Below are 12,529 nucleotides of genomic sequence, written 5' to 3'. Positions count from 1 at the left end.
CAAGATCAGTGGAACGGCTCATATAGAGATGTTACAACACGTAGTGATCGATTCTGCGTTATGTATACTTTTGCTCAGATAGTGTATGTACCGAAACTTGAGAAAATTTGACTGTTAGGCAGTAGTTCCATAAGACCAACTTTTACTTCCTACTCTCTCGTGTGTGTAACACTCGATGGACACGTGATCGAAAATGCGTCACTGATCTTGTTTCGTATCCACTTGGAATTCCGAAATGCAGTTTCCTAAAAGCTTTCTTTCCTGTCCTCCCTCAGATGGGCCGTTATACTCGCTCTCCCAGTCTGAGTCACCTGGTCGGTCGTTGATTTTTCGCCTGGGACTCCCCTTTAAGTGGTTTCCGTGGTACCCCCTGCAGCACAGCATTGCCTCTGCCCTAGTCCCCCTGAATTCCAAACTAAAACGCCTCTCGCTGCTTGTTTCACGTTCTGCTCAAACATTGATTGAGTGTCATCCCTTTTTGCATTACATACTGCTTGGCAAATTTGCTCATTACAGCCAAATGAAGTTAGGCGTCATGGTTCAAATGGCTCTGAGCACTATGGGACTCAACTGCTGAGGTCATTAGTCCCCTAGAACTTAGAACTAGTTAAACCTAACTAACCTAAGGACATCACAAACATCCATGCCCGAGGCAGGATTCGAACCTGCGACCGTAGCGGTCTCGCGGTTCCAGACTGCAGCGCCTTTAACCGCACGGCCACTTTGGCCGGCAGTTAGGCGTCATATTCACCTTCCCGTTGCGATGTATAAAGCTTTCTCATGTAAGGTGCGAATCTGACCTTCATTTCTTCTGCCACCTTACAACTCAAAACATCAATTATGTGTCGAACAGATAAGAATACATATATCACACACTCATCATTACTGTAATTGTAAATCATGTGCACAAAGTATCCTCGTGAATCACAAAAACCTTATCCATATCACTAAGATAGTTCCTGAAATTAACTCAAATACAAACAGAAAAATGTGGTGGGGGTTATACACACCTCAAGTATTCAAAATGACTACGAGTGACGCTTCCCCCCCCCCCCCCCCCATCTGCCATAGGCTATGGTGTCATCTCTGTGCCAACTATTTAGTGCAGTGTTTTAAGTGAGAGTAAAGTGATGTGCGTCATTTCTGCTGAAGTGTTGCGAACAGAAATCACACTGTCGCTAGGTATGATTTTTTTATGTCTTGCGAACAGCAATCAGACTGTCGCCGTGTTTTCAATTGTCTCTCTACTATTATACTTGTCTGCTCACTGTGTGTCTTAATTAGCATCGCCAACCCTTTGTTTTATATTTTAAGTTTCACAAATTTCCACCATTTTACTATTTAGAAAGTCACCGTTTTTATCGCCTGCTTTTATTATATATTACCTTCTTATTATGTTTTTAAATATTCTGTAGCCTGAAGAGCGGCGTACTAAGTTGCTGCCAGCCCGTCCCCTTCTGGGGGAATCGAAATGCAATAAAGGAAAAAAAAATACGAATGACGCTTTGGTACAGGTCAGGGTTTATGAACCAAAGACATCATCTAGTAGACGAAGAATTCCGATGATTCCTCACCGCACTTAATTATCGTACGTTTGAAACTGTCTAACAATACAATGCTTGTCCCATATTCTCTGCATCGCAAATAAGAACAAGTAGGGGAATTTTACTGTCTTAAAGTAGTTTAATATTCCTTTAGCTTATCGGAGCAGGTTACACTATTTTTAACTTTCCATTGTCACTTTCCAGTTGCTGCGTGTAAATAGTTGATTTGAAGTCTCTGACTACTCACTGCAGGGCTGAATATTATGATGTTATGTACTACTAATTAAAAGAGGTATAGAAGAATAGGGTTTCATGTCCGTCAAGAATATTAGTGACTAAGCACAAGAAGAACTGTGAAGGAAATTTTTCGTATCCTTTTCGTAAGAAGCTTCCTAGAGTTTATCTTGAGAGATTTAGCAAAACCGTGGAAACATCTACATCGTCAGATGTGGATTTGGGCCGTCGTTGTTCTGAATGCGTGTCTATTGTGCTAACCATTGTGGTAGCGTCGCAGTTGTATACCAATATACACCGACAGATCTAAGTAGTGAGGTAACCTTCTCTTCTAGTGATTTTCACTGTCTATGTCCGCAAGGCCCAGTTAACAGAACGAAGCTGTCGTGTATTGTAATAGCTCTGTGGTTTTAAGATAGCTTGTTGAGTTTATAATAATACTGTATACCTCATATCACACTTAAAATAGCTGTCTTGCAAAATGCATAACCATTGTATTAATAAAGAACTGATATGGAATATAATATCTCTACTTTTCTCTGTCGATACTAGGGAAACTGAAGTTGCTATGTGGTATGTTGATTATTTTCATTTGGCATGAACTGTACAACTAAAGAACGGGAAGTGAACAATAAAGGTTAAAAATCCTTAGTAACTACGAGGGTTGTCCAGAAAGCAAGTTCCAATCGGTCGCGAAATGGAAATCACAGTGAAAACCAGAAACGTTTTATTTGCATCAGTGAGGTACACATTCCTCCTACTTCTCTACATAGTCGCGCTCCAACTTCGAGTGTTGTCGTAGTGTTGTATCAACTTTCCAATATCCTCGTCATAAAAAGCAGCCGCCTGTGCTTTCGGCCCAGCTGGCTGCCTGTGGAAAAATTTTGTCTTCATAGCCTGCGGTTCCTGTGAACAGAGATGAGACTCAGGGGGAGCCAATTACGGACTGTATTGTGGGTGATCAAACACTTCTCATTGGAAACGTTGCAGGAGCGTCTTCCTTGCCTCTGCAGTGGGCGGCCGAGAATAAATTGGAATGAAGAAGGAACTGCTCGACAGTTGTGTTACGTGGGCTGCGAGACACAGGCGAAATCTCTAACCAGGCCCTCATAGTTGGTGGGAGACGCTATTTCCTACGCATCTTTACGTGTTCACTCAAAACTGAAAAGAGCGACGCGACATAATCGAATGGCATACACACTGCCCAACACATCTGTGCAAAGCTGACAGCTCAGTGCCAACGTAGTTGCCACTACCAACCGACCGCGTGGTGAAGAGATGCCGGGGCTGGACTTCAGCTAAGTAGTTTTAATTCGAAATAGTACCACGGTACTACAGGTTGTAATTTTAATGTTGACTGTGCCTTACTCTGGCATGTTATAATAATTTTATGCTTCTAAAGAAGGTTAGATTAATTTAGCCGAAACCTCGGAAAGACTAGAAAATTTGTGCAACTGGGGCTGATTCTTCAAAATATTATTAAGAACTATGTTTCAATGTGCTGTAATATAGAATTACATAGTGAAGCTGATTTCATGTAGTACTTCTTGGTTCCATTTATAAGACCAAAGTGAGCACAATTAACCCCGAGTTCTATTCGCTGGTATGTGCCAAAGTAGGTAGTATTTTAGGCTAGACCATCACCGCAGAATACCTAGACAAGAAATACTCATTTTCTTAAATAGGCCTACATCATACAAAGAGCTTATCAGATTATAAATTTATTTGTCTTAAACGAAAGTATAAGAAATTTTTTGTTAAGGCAGCAACTTATTATTAAAATGCTAGTCGAAATTGGTCTGCAATTTCGCTTAGACATGTGAGACTACTAGAAGAGAAATTTCATGTTGCTCCTACTTGCTGTAATGCCAGCTATACAGTCGTGGACTAGGGAGACCTGCGAGTAGGAAGAGCCGTTGCCTCTTCGGCGCGCGGTATCGACTCTGCTATCGATCAGGCTTCCGCCGGGCGTTTTCTTTCCCTACCCCCGCCCTTCACGTTAGCCCTTTTGGCCGCACATCCCCCGGCCGCTAGGCACAGGTCGTGGGGCAATAAATTGTCCCCTGCGGCTCCGAGGAAAGTCGGGCCTTTCCCCAGCCGTCCAGCACAAACGGACGCTGCAGTTATCAAAGACTCGAGTCAGGAACTGCGCGTTATTTTAGCGACGGCATCTCCCACGCCGCACTAGTAGTATACGTCAGTACCACGTAAATATAAATCTGTACGTGGTATGTTAGATTATTTTCACTTGGCACGAAGAATATAACTGAAGAACGAGAGGTAACATTAATGGATAAAAATCCTAAATAATTATTTCGCAATAGATGTACTGTATGCTAAATGTAATTCACTGGAATCTTGAAACGAAAGCATCACATATTCAGCCCACACAATGTGCTCCGAAAGCTTCATGCTATGTGAATCGATATGCGTTACACCCTGCAGCGGATCGATAGCTCATAGTACAATGTCTTTCGGGGCTGGGGGTGGAGGAGAGGGAATGCTGCGCAGAGTGAAATTTTTGGAAGTTTGTGGTAAGGTCTTATGGGACCAAACTGCTGAGGTCATCGGTCCCTGAGCTCACGCACTACTCAATCTAACTTAAACTAACTTACACTAAGGGCAATACACACACCCATGCCCCGAGGGAGGAATCGAACCTCCGACGAGCGTAGCCGCGTGGACCGTGACAAGGCGCCTTGGACCACGCGGCTACCCCGCTCAGAGTGAACAGTGGGTCATTGGAGAAAGGAGTGCGAGGCGCAAGCGTGAGTTACTGTCCAATATAAAAAAAAAGGGACGTGTGTATGTAACATTTTTTGTGGACAGTGCAAGCAGTTCGATTCATGATTAGTGAAATAGTCCATAAAACCCTGGTAAGGGCCGGCTGGAGTGGCCGTAAGGTTCTAGGCGCTACAGCCTGGATCAGCGCGACCGCTACGGTCGCAGCTTCGAATCGTGCCTCGGGCATGGATATGTGATGTCCTTAGGTTAGTTAGGTTTAAGTAGTTCTAAGTTGACTCATGACCTCAGAAGTTAAGTCCCATAGTGCTCAGAGCCATTTGAACCATTTTTTGAACCCTGGTAAGGTACTGATCTGTTTTTGTGTGTTTGCCCTACGCAAGTGCTACGCGTTGCAGGTCGTGTTGCAAAACGCCGGGGTGTGTGGATGAGAAATCGTACCGGAATGACGGAACTGCCCAGACTTCCATCACACACCACTTAATGTTGTGGTAAGATCTTATGGGACAAAACTGCTTAGGTCATCGATCTCTAAGCTTACACACTACTTAAGCTAACTTAATGTAACTTACGATGTGGACAACACACACACTCATGCGCGAAGGAGGACTCGAACCTCCGATGAGAGGAGCCGCGCGGACAGAGACAAGACGCCTGAGACCACGCGGTTACCCCGCGCTGCACACTCAACATAAGACGCGATGTTGAATTTTAATTGCCCAACGGAATCGCCATCTCAAAAATGACGAACAAGGAATCCTAAGGTGCGGGATTGCTGCTAAATCGTGCTGCATGACAGTTTTTCACAATCGATGTAACAAATAATAATAATGAACTGAAGGAAACTACAAGTTGCTTCAAACGAAATACAAATATAGTTAAATTGATGTTCTGTCATACTAAAAGCAATGACATAGCATAAAAGACAATGACGTGACTATTAGAAAAAATGATTGCAATAATGGTATGAAGCAACGGGGAGGGGGAATGTGAGAAAAACCGTCTAGCTACACTCCCATTCACTAACACGAATGCAACCCACCAAATGTTTCAGTTACTCCACTGGGTGATGGAGCAATAATCTGGAACTGGGATTAACGGCACTTCGCAAACATCGGCGTCTACCTGTCGCCGGTGCTGACGCTTAAAGGCCGGTTCCCACTAGGGCTGCCGCGCGTCAAAACCGCGCGTCAGCGGCGTGGTTGCCATGGAAACGGCGTCAGCGGCACGGCGCGGTGGGCTCTGCGTCGCGGTTTGACCATGTCGAACCGCTTCCACTGCCGCGTTCAGCGCTCCAGGTCCGCGCCGCCAATCACAGAACACGCTGAGCGTGACGTCAGGTACGGAACCCCAGGCCACACGAACTTTCGCCGAACCGCTGGCGCGGACGCGGCGGCAGCTGTGAAATACTTATCATCCGATTCCAAGGAAACTATTCGGCAGAAAAATTTGATTCTCGGGCATGTTACAGCCTGATATCTACTCTCGATAAAGGACCGAATTTCTTTTCGTTATTCGTCGTGGTTACTTGCTGTATCGTATTTACGTAAACCTTTACACCAAATTTTAATGAGTGTCCAGAGGTAAAAACGCACTGCGTGGACTTTGCATACAGTTCATTTTAGGTAATACATTATTGTGTATGAAATTTAGTCAACATATCGAAATTGTTTTTAAAGCTGAGAGCAGAACGATAGCTATCACCGTTCTCGAGATATTGAATGATATGTCGGCGGACGGGCTGTGCCGTGACCGCGCGCGGGTTGCTCGCGACGCGACCGGTACTTCGTCCTGCTCGTCGTAAACCATGTGGTTGTATCAACCGCAAATTTCGTAAGCGGTTCAAGAAATCGAAACGTGTTTTTTTGGCAAATGATAACTTGTGAAAAGTCATGTACTTTGTCGCATGATAAATATCCTAAATATGTTTATCTACCCAGATACAAAAGTAACTACAGTTTTTCAGAAGGGATAGATGAATTTTTTTAAACGGCATTTAATAGCATGTGGAATGAGAAGTTAAACCGAAACTAATTTACTGCTATGTCATAAGATGTAATTTACTAAATATCTACAGTTATTGATTATTCATTTGCTAAGTAACAACCTTTTTTTTCTTTATCCAGTGTACTTTACTGATTCAAGACACGTTTCACCTTTTGCTTTAAGGCATCCTCGGTGGAATCTAGAATGATGCAGCTTTGTTTTGATATGTGATACTTGCAGATTATATAACAGTTCACATCTTTTTTTACGTGTATGACTGATTACTTAAAGTGAATCGAGTTTTAGGCGGACATATACGTTTCCCCTCACCTGGTCACATGCTGGAGGTTGAACTAAAACTTAGATTATGGAACATAAGCACATTTTCATGTTCGCTCTTTTTTCTTCTGTCACTAGCAGTAGACGTTTTACCGAAAACTCTGAATTGAAGTCGTAACTACAGTGTGTTCACCTCATGTCCCTTACTGTCTGGTTTGTTTATGTACATGTTGCCAACCTGCAGAATTATATGCTGAAAACTAATGTTTGTTTATTTTTGTTCTCCTTATATCTGTATGTGCCTGTGGCTAGCCAGTGATAGTTATAGAAAATTGAAAGTGAATCCAGTAGTTGTCAGACAGTGGTTGAAAGATTTGGTGTTCAGCTGATTTCAGTTTTGGTTTAAATGTTTTGTGGAGGAGTGCATGGAAGAGTAAATTCACTGCTTACATTAATAAATAAAATAGTAGAATAGTATTTCAACAGATGATTATTATCAGAATACTATCACCCAACCCCTTTGTCCTCACTCTTTGACACCCCATCATACGTCCTGTCAACTAACCCCTATTGTTGTCAAAGTTGTGACGTCATTTCCTCTTCCTCCTCTATTTAATTCCATACCTCTTCTTTAGTCACATGATCCTCGTATCTAATCTTCAGCATTCTTATTGATCACCACGTATTGAAAGCGACCATTGTCTTCTTGACAGAACTGTTCATCGTCCACATTTCACTTACATACAAGGCTGCATTCCACACAAATACATTTGTAAAATAGTATCCAACCATTAGAATTTATATTCGATGTGAACAAATTTTCTTTTTCAGAACGCTTTTCTTGCTATTGACAGTCTTCAGTCAGGTTTGCGTCTGCACCAGGAAATGCCTTCAATTTAAAATCTGGTTTCGAAAACTCTGTTCCAAATATATATTCTTTCATGATTCTTAAGCAAGGTGCTGGCGATGATTGATTTATGCTCAGGTGGCTTCCACTTTCATCCCTTCCCCCTAGTCTTTGTGTTCTTACTGTTTTCGTGTACCTGCTACCGTATCACTTTTTAAATTTTTGTCTCGCTTAACTATCTGAATAATCTCTTTTATCGTACATTGTTTCAATGTGTTAGGAGATAGTGAACAATTATGAATGATAGTCACAAAATCTGTTTATGTTGAAATGAAAAAAACATGAATAATGAAATATGTGAAAGAGTACATTGTACAGAAACTGAAAAAACTGGTATGTCTTCACCCAACTTCGTCTTTCCTTCATGTAGGTGTAAGATATAGTTATTCAAACACACCGGTCGTTTCGGTGGGTCCCACCCCGTACCTCAGTGGCTGTCCGTCATTGGCTACCGCTAGCGTCTGCCGCCTCCAGATGGAAACGCCAATTCCGTGAGCCGTCGCGTCAAAGTGGAAAAGGATTGCCGCTGCCATTGCCACACGCCGCGCTGCCGCGCGTCAAAACCGCTTGTCAGCGGCGTGGTTGCCATGGAAATGGCGTCAGCAGCAAGGCGCGGCGGGCTCTGCGTCGCGGTTTGACCATGTCGAACCGCTTCCGCTGCCGCGTGCCGCGCTCCAGGTGCGTGCCGCCAATCACAGAACGCGCTGAGCGTGACGTCAGGTATGGAACCCCGGGCCCTAGAACTTTCGCCGAACCGCTGGCGCGGACGCGGCGGCAGCTTCGAAATACTTATCATCCGATTCCAAGGAAACTATTCGGCAGAAAAATTTGATTCTTGCGCATGTTACAGCCTGATATCTTCTCTCGATAAAGGACCGAATTTCTTTTAGTTATTCGTCATGGTTACTTGCTGTATCACATTTACGTTAACCTTTACACGAAATTTTAATGAGTGTGCAGAGGTAAAAACGCACTGCGTGGACTTTGCGTACAGTTCATTTTAGGTAATACATTATTGTGTATGAAATTTAGTCAACATACCGAAATTGTTTTTAAAGCTGAGAGCCGAACGATAGCTATCACCGTTCTCGAGATATTGAATGATATGTCGGCGGACGGGCTATGCGGTGAGCGCGCCGGTCGCTCGCTACGCGACCGATACTTTCGTCCTGCTCATCGTAACCCATGCGGTTGTATCAACTGCAAATTTCGTGAATGGTTCAACAAATCGAAACGTGTTTTTTGCAAACGATAACTTGTAAAAACTCATGTATTTCGTCGCATGATAAATATCCAAAATCTGTTTAACTACCAAGATATGAAAGAAACTGCAGTTTTTTCGGAAGGGATAGATGATTTTTTTAAACAGCATTTAATAGCATGTGTAATGAGAAGTTAAACCGAGACTAATTTGCTGGTATGTCATAAGATGTAATTTGCTAATTATCTACAGCTATTGATTATTTCCTTTGGAAGTAACAAACGTTTTTTTCTTTATCCAGTGTACTTTATTGGTTCAAGACGCGTTTCGCCTTTTACTTTAAGGCATCTTCGGTGGAATCTAGAATGATGCAGCTTTGTTTTGATATGTGATACTTGCAGATTATAAAACAGTTCACATCTTTTTTTACGTGAATAACTGATTACTCTCAACGGAATGGACAGTGTCTTGAAAGGAGGCTATAAGATGAACATCAACAAAAGCAAATCGAGGATAATGGAATGTAGTCGAATTAAGTTGGGTGATGCTGATGGAATTAGATTAGGAAATGAGACACTTAAGGTAGTAAGGAGTTTTGCTATTTGGGGAGCAAAATAACTGACGATGGTCGAAGTAGAGAGGATATAAAAGTAGACTGGTAATGGCAAGGAAAGCGTTTCTGAAGAAGAAAAATTTGTTAACATCGAGTATAGATGTAAATGTCAGGAAGTCGTTTCTGAAAGTACTTGTATGGAGTGTAGCCATGTATGGAAGTGAAATGTGGACGATAAATAGTTTAGACAAGAAGAGAATAGAAGCTTTCGAAATGTGGTGCTACAGAAGAATGCTGAAGATTAGATGGGTAGATCACATAACTAATGAGGAGATATTGAACAGAATTGGGGAGAAGAGAAATTTGTGGGACAACTTGACTAGAAGAAGGGATCGGTTGGTAGGACATGTTCTGAGACGTCGAGGGATCACCAATTTACTATTGGAGGGCACCGTGGAGGGTAAAACTCGTAGAGGGAGACCAAGAGATGAATACACTAAGCAGATTCATAAGGATGTAGGCTGCAGTAGGTATTGGGAGATGAAGAAGCTTGCACAGGATAGAATAGCATGGAGAGCTGCATCAAACCAGTCTCAGGACTGAAGACCACAACAACAACAACTGATTACTTACAGTGAATCGAGTTTTTGGCGGACATCTGCGTTTCCCCTCACCTGGTCACATGCTGGAGGTTGAACTAAAACTTAGATTATGGAACATAAGCACATTTTCATGTTCGCTCTTTTTTCTTCTGTCACTAGCAGTAGACGTTTTACCGAAAACTCTGAATTGAAGTCGTAACTGCAGTGTGTTCACCTCATGTCCCTTACTGTCTGGTTTGTTTATGTACATGTTGCCAATCTAAAGAATTATATGCTGAAAACTAATGTTTGTTTATTTCTGTCCTCCTTATATCTTTATGTGTGTGTGGCTAGCCAGTGATAGTTATAGAAAGTTGAAAGATAATGCAGTAGTTGTCAGACAGTGGTTGAAAGATTTGGTGTTCAGCTGATTTCAGTTTTGGTTTAAATGTTTTGTGGAGAAGTGCATGGAATAGTAAATTCACTGCTTACATTAATCGATAAAATAGCGGAATAGCATTTCAACAGATGATTATTATCAGAATACTATCACCCAACCCCTTTGTCCTCACTCTTTGACGCCTCATAATATGTGCTGTCAACTTACCCCTCTTGTAGTCAAAGTTGTGCCGGAATTTCCTCTTCCTCTTCCTGCTCTATTTAATTCCGTTCCTCTTCTGTAGTTACACGATCCTCATATCTAGTCTTCAGCATTCTTATTGATCACCTCGTTTTGAAAGCGTCCATTGTCTTCTTGACAGAACTGTTCATAGCCCACGTTTCACTTACATACAAGGCTGCACTCCACACAAATACCTTTGTAAAATAGTACCCAATCATTAGAATTTATATTCGATGTGAACAAATTTTCTTTTTCAGAACGCTTTTCTTGCTATTCACAGTCTTCATTTTATATTCTCTCTACTTCTGCCTTCTCAATTACTGCTTCCCTTGCAAGTCATTGAAGTCTTAGAAATGCAGTTTGGTTTCTGTACAAGTTGTAGATAATCTTGTGACCCTATGTTTTAGAGCTTCAAAGAATGTTTTAATTAAGATTGTCAAAATCTTTCTCTAAACATGCAAATGCTATAAACACAGTTTCGCAGTTCTTCAGTGTGTCTACTTAACTAAGTGGTAGGAACAGTATTGCCTTGCGTGTTCAGACATTTCACAGGAATCTAACATTGTGTTTATGTTAGTTTGTACAACCCCTCCCCCTCTCCTCTCTACATATTCCTTCCACTTTCTAGCCTTCTCTTATTTGCTTAGTTCTGGCTTGCCAAATGAGTCCTTGACAGTTGCTTCTCCTTTGAGCAAAGTTTTCTTTGTTCTTTCTCATTTTCATTCCCCCGTTTTCCAAGTGCAAAATAGCGTTGCAATTTTGGACTTTCTGTCAACGTCATGTTTAGACATTTCTATTTCCGATGGCCTACTTTATTTGCTGCATTTTTATATATTTCCCTCGTGTCAGATTTAATATATCACGTTTTATCTAACGATTTCTACTGTACCTTCCTCCCGTTCACATACTCTGCTGCATTCACCACTTTTTCTCTCAAAGATATCCATTCGTATTCTAGCGGATTCCTTTCTCTGTTTCAGTCAATCGTTGCATTACGGTAACTTTAAGATTATCGAAAAACTGTGGGTCTTGACTTATTCAAGTTCCATTTCCTTAATTTGCTACCGTTTACTGTCTCTTTAGTTGTGAACCGCAGCTCGTAACCAATAAATTATTGTAGGTTTGCGTCTGCACCAGGAAATATCTTATAATTTAAAATCTGGTTTCGAAAACTTTGTTACAAGTATGTATTATTCATTCATGATTCTTAAGCATGGTGCTGGCGATGATTACATTATGCTCTGTGTGAAATTCTATCAGGTGGCTTCCACTTTCATCCCTTCCCCCAAGGGAAGTGTTTTCCTGTACCTGCTACCGTATCACACTTTAAATTTTTGTCTCACTTAACTATCTGAATAATCTCTTTTATCGTACATTGTTTCAATGTGTTAGGAGATAGTCAACAATCATGAACGGTAGTCATGAAATCTGTTTATGTTGAAATGAGAAAACATGAATAATGAAATATGTAAAAGAGTACATTGTACAGAAAATGAAAAATTTGTGTGTCTTCACCCAACTTCGTCTTTCCTTCATGTAGGTATAAGATATAGTTATTCAAACACACCGGTCGTTTCGGTGGGTCCCACCCCGTACCTCAGTGGCTGTCCGTCATTGGCTACCGCTAGCGTCTGCCGCTTCCAGACGGGAACGCCAATTCCGCGAGCCGCCGCGTCAAAGCGGAAAACGCTTGCCGCTGCCGTTGCCGCACGACGCGCTGCCGCGCTGTAGTGGGAACCGGCCTTTATTCTCACCAGCCTGTTGTGTGCCGGCAGTGTGTGGCCGCGTGTGAAGAATTACAAAGTCTCTCGTTAGGACGCGAACACTGTGATGTTCAATCCACCATCGGAACTCAGACTTCACAACGTCTAAAATCAGCG

This window comes from Schistocerca nitens, chromosome 7, assembly GCF_023898315.1.
Source record: "Schistocerca nitens isolate TAMUIC-IGC-003100 chromosome 7, iqSchNite1.1, whole genome shotgun sequence".
Classification (NCBI taxonomy): Eukaryota; Metazoa; Arthropoda; class Insecta; order Orthoptera; family Acrididae; genus Schistocerca; species Schistocerca nitens.
The sequence above is the reverse complement of the archived record's forward strand: the minus strand, read 5'-3'. Positions refer to the sequence as shown.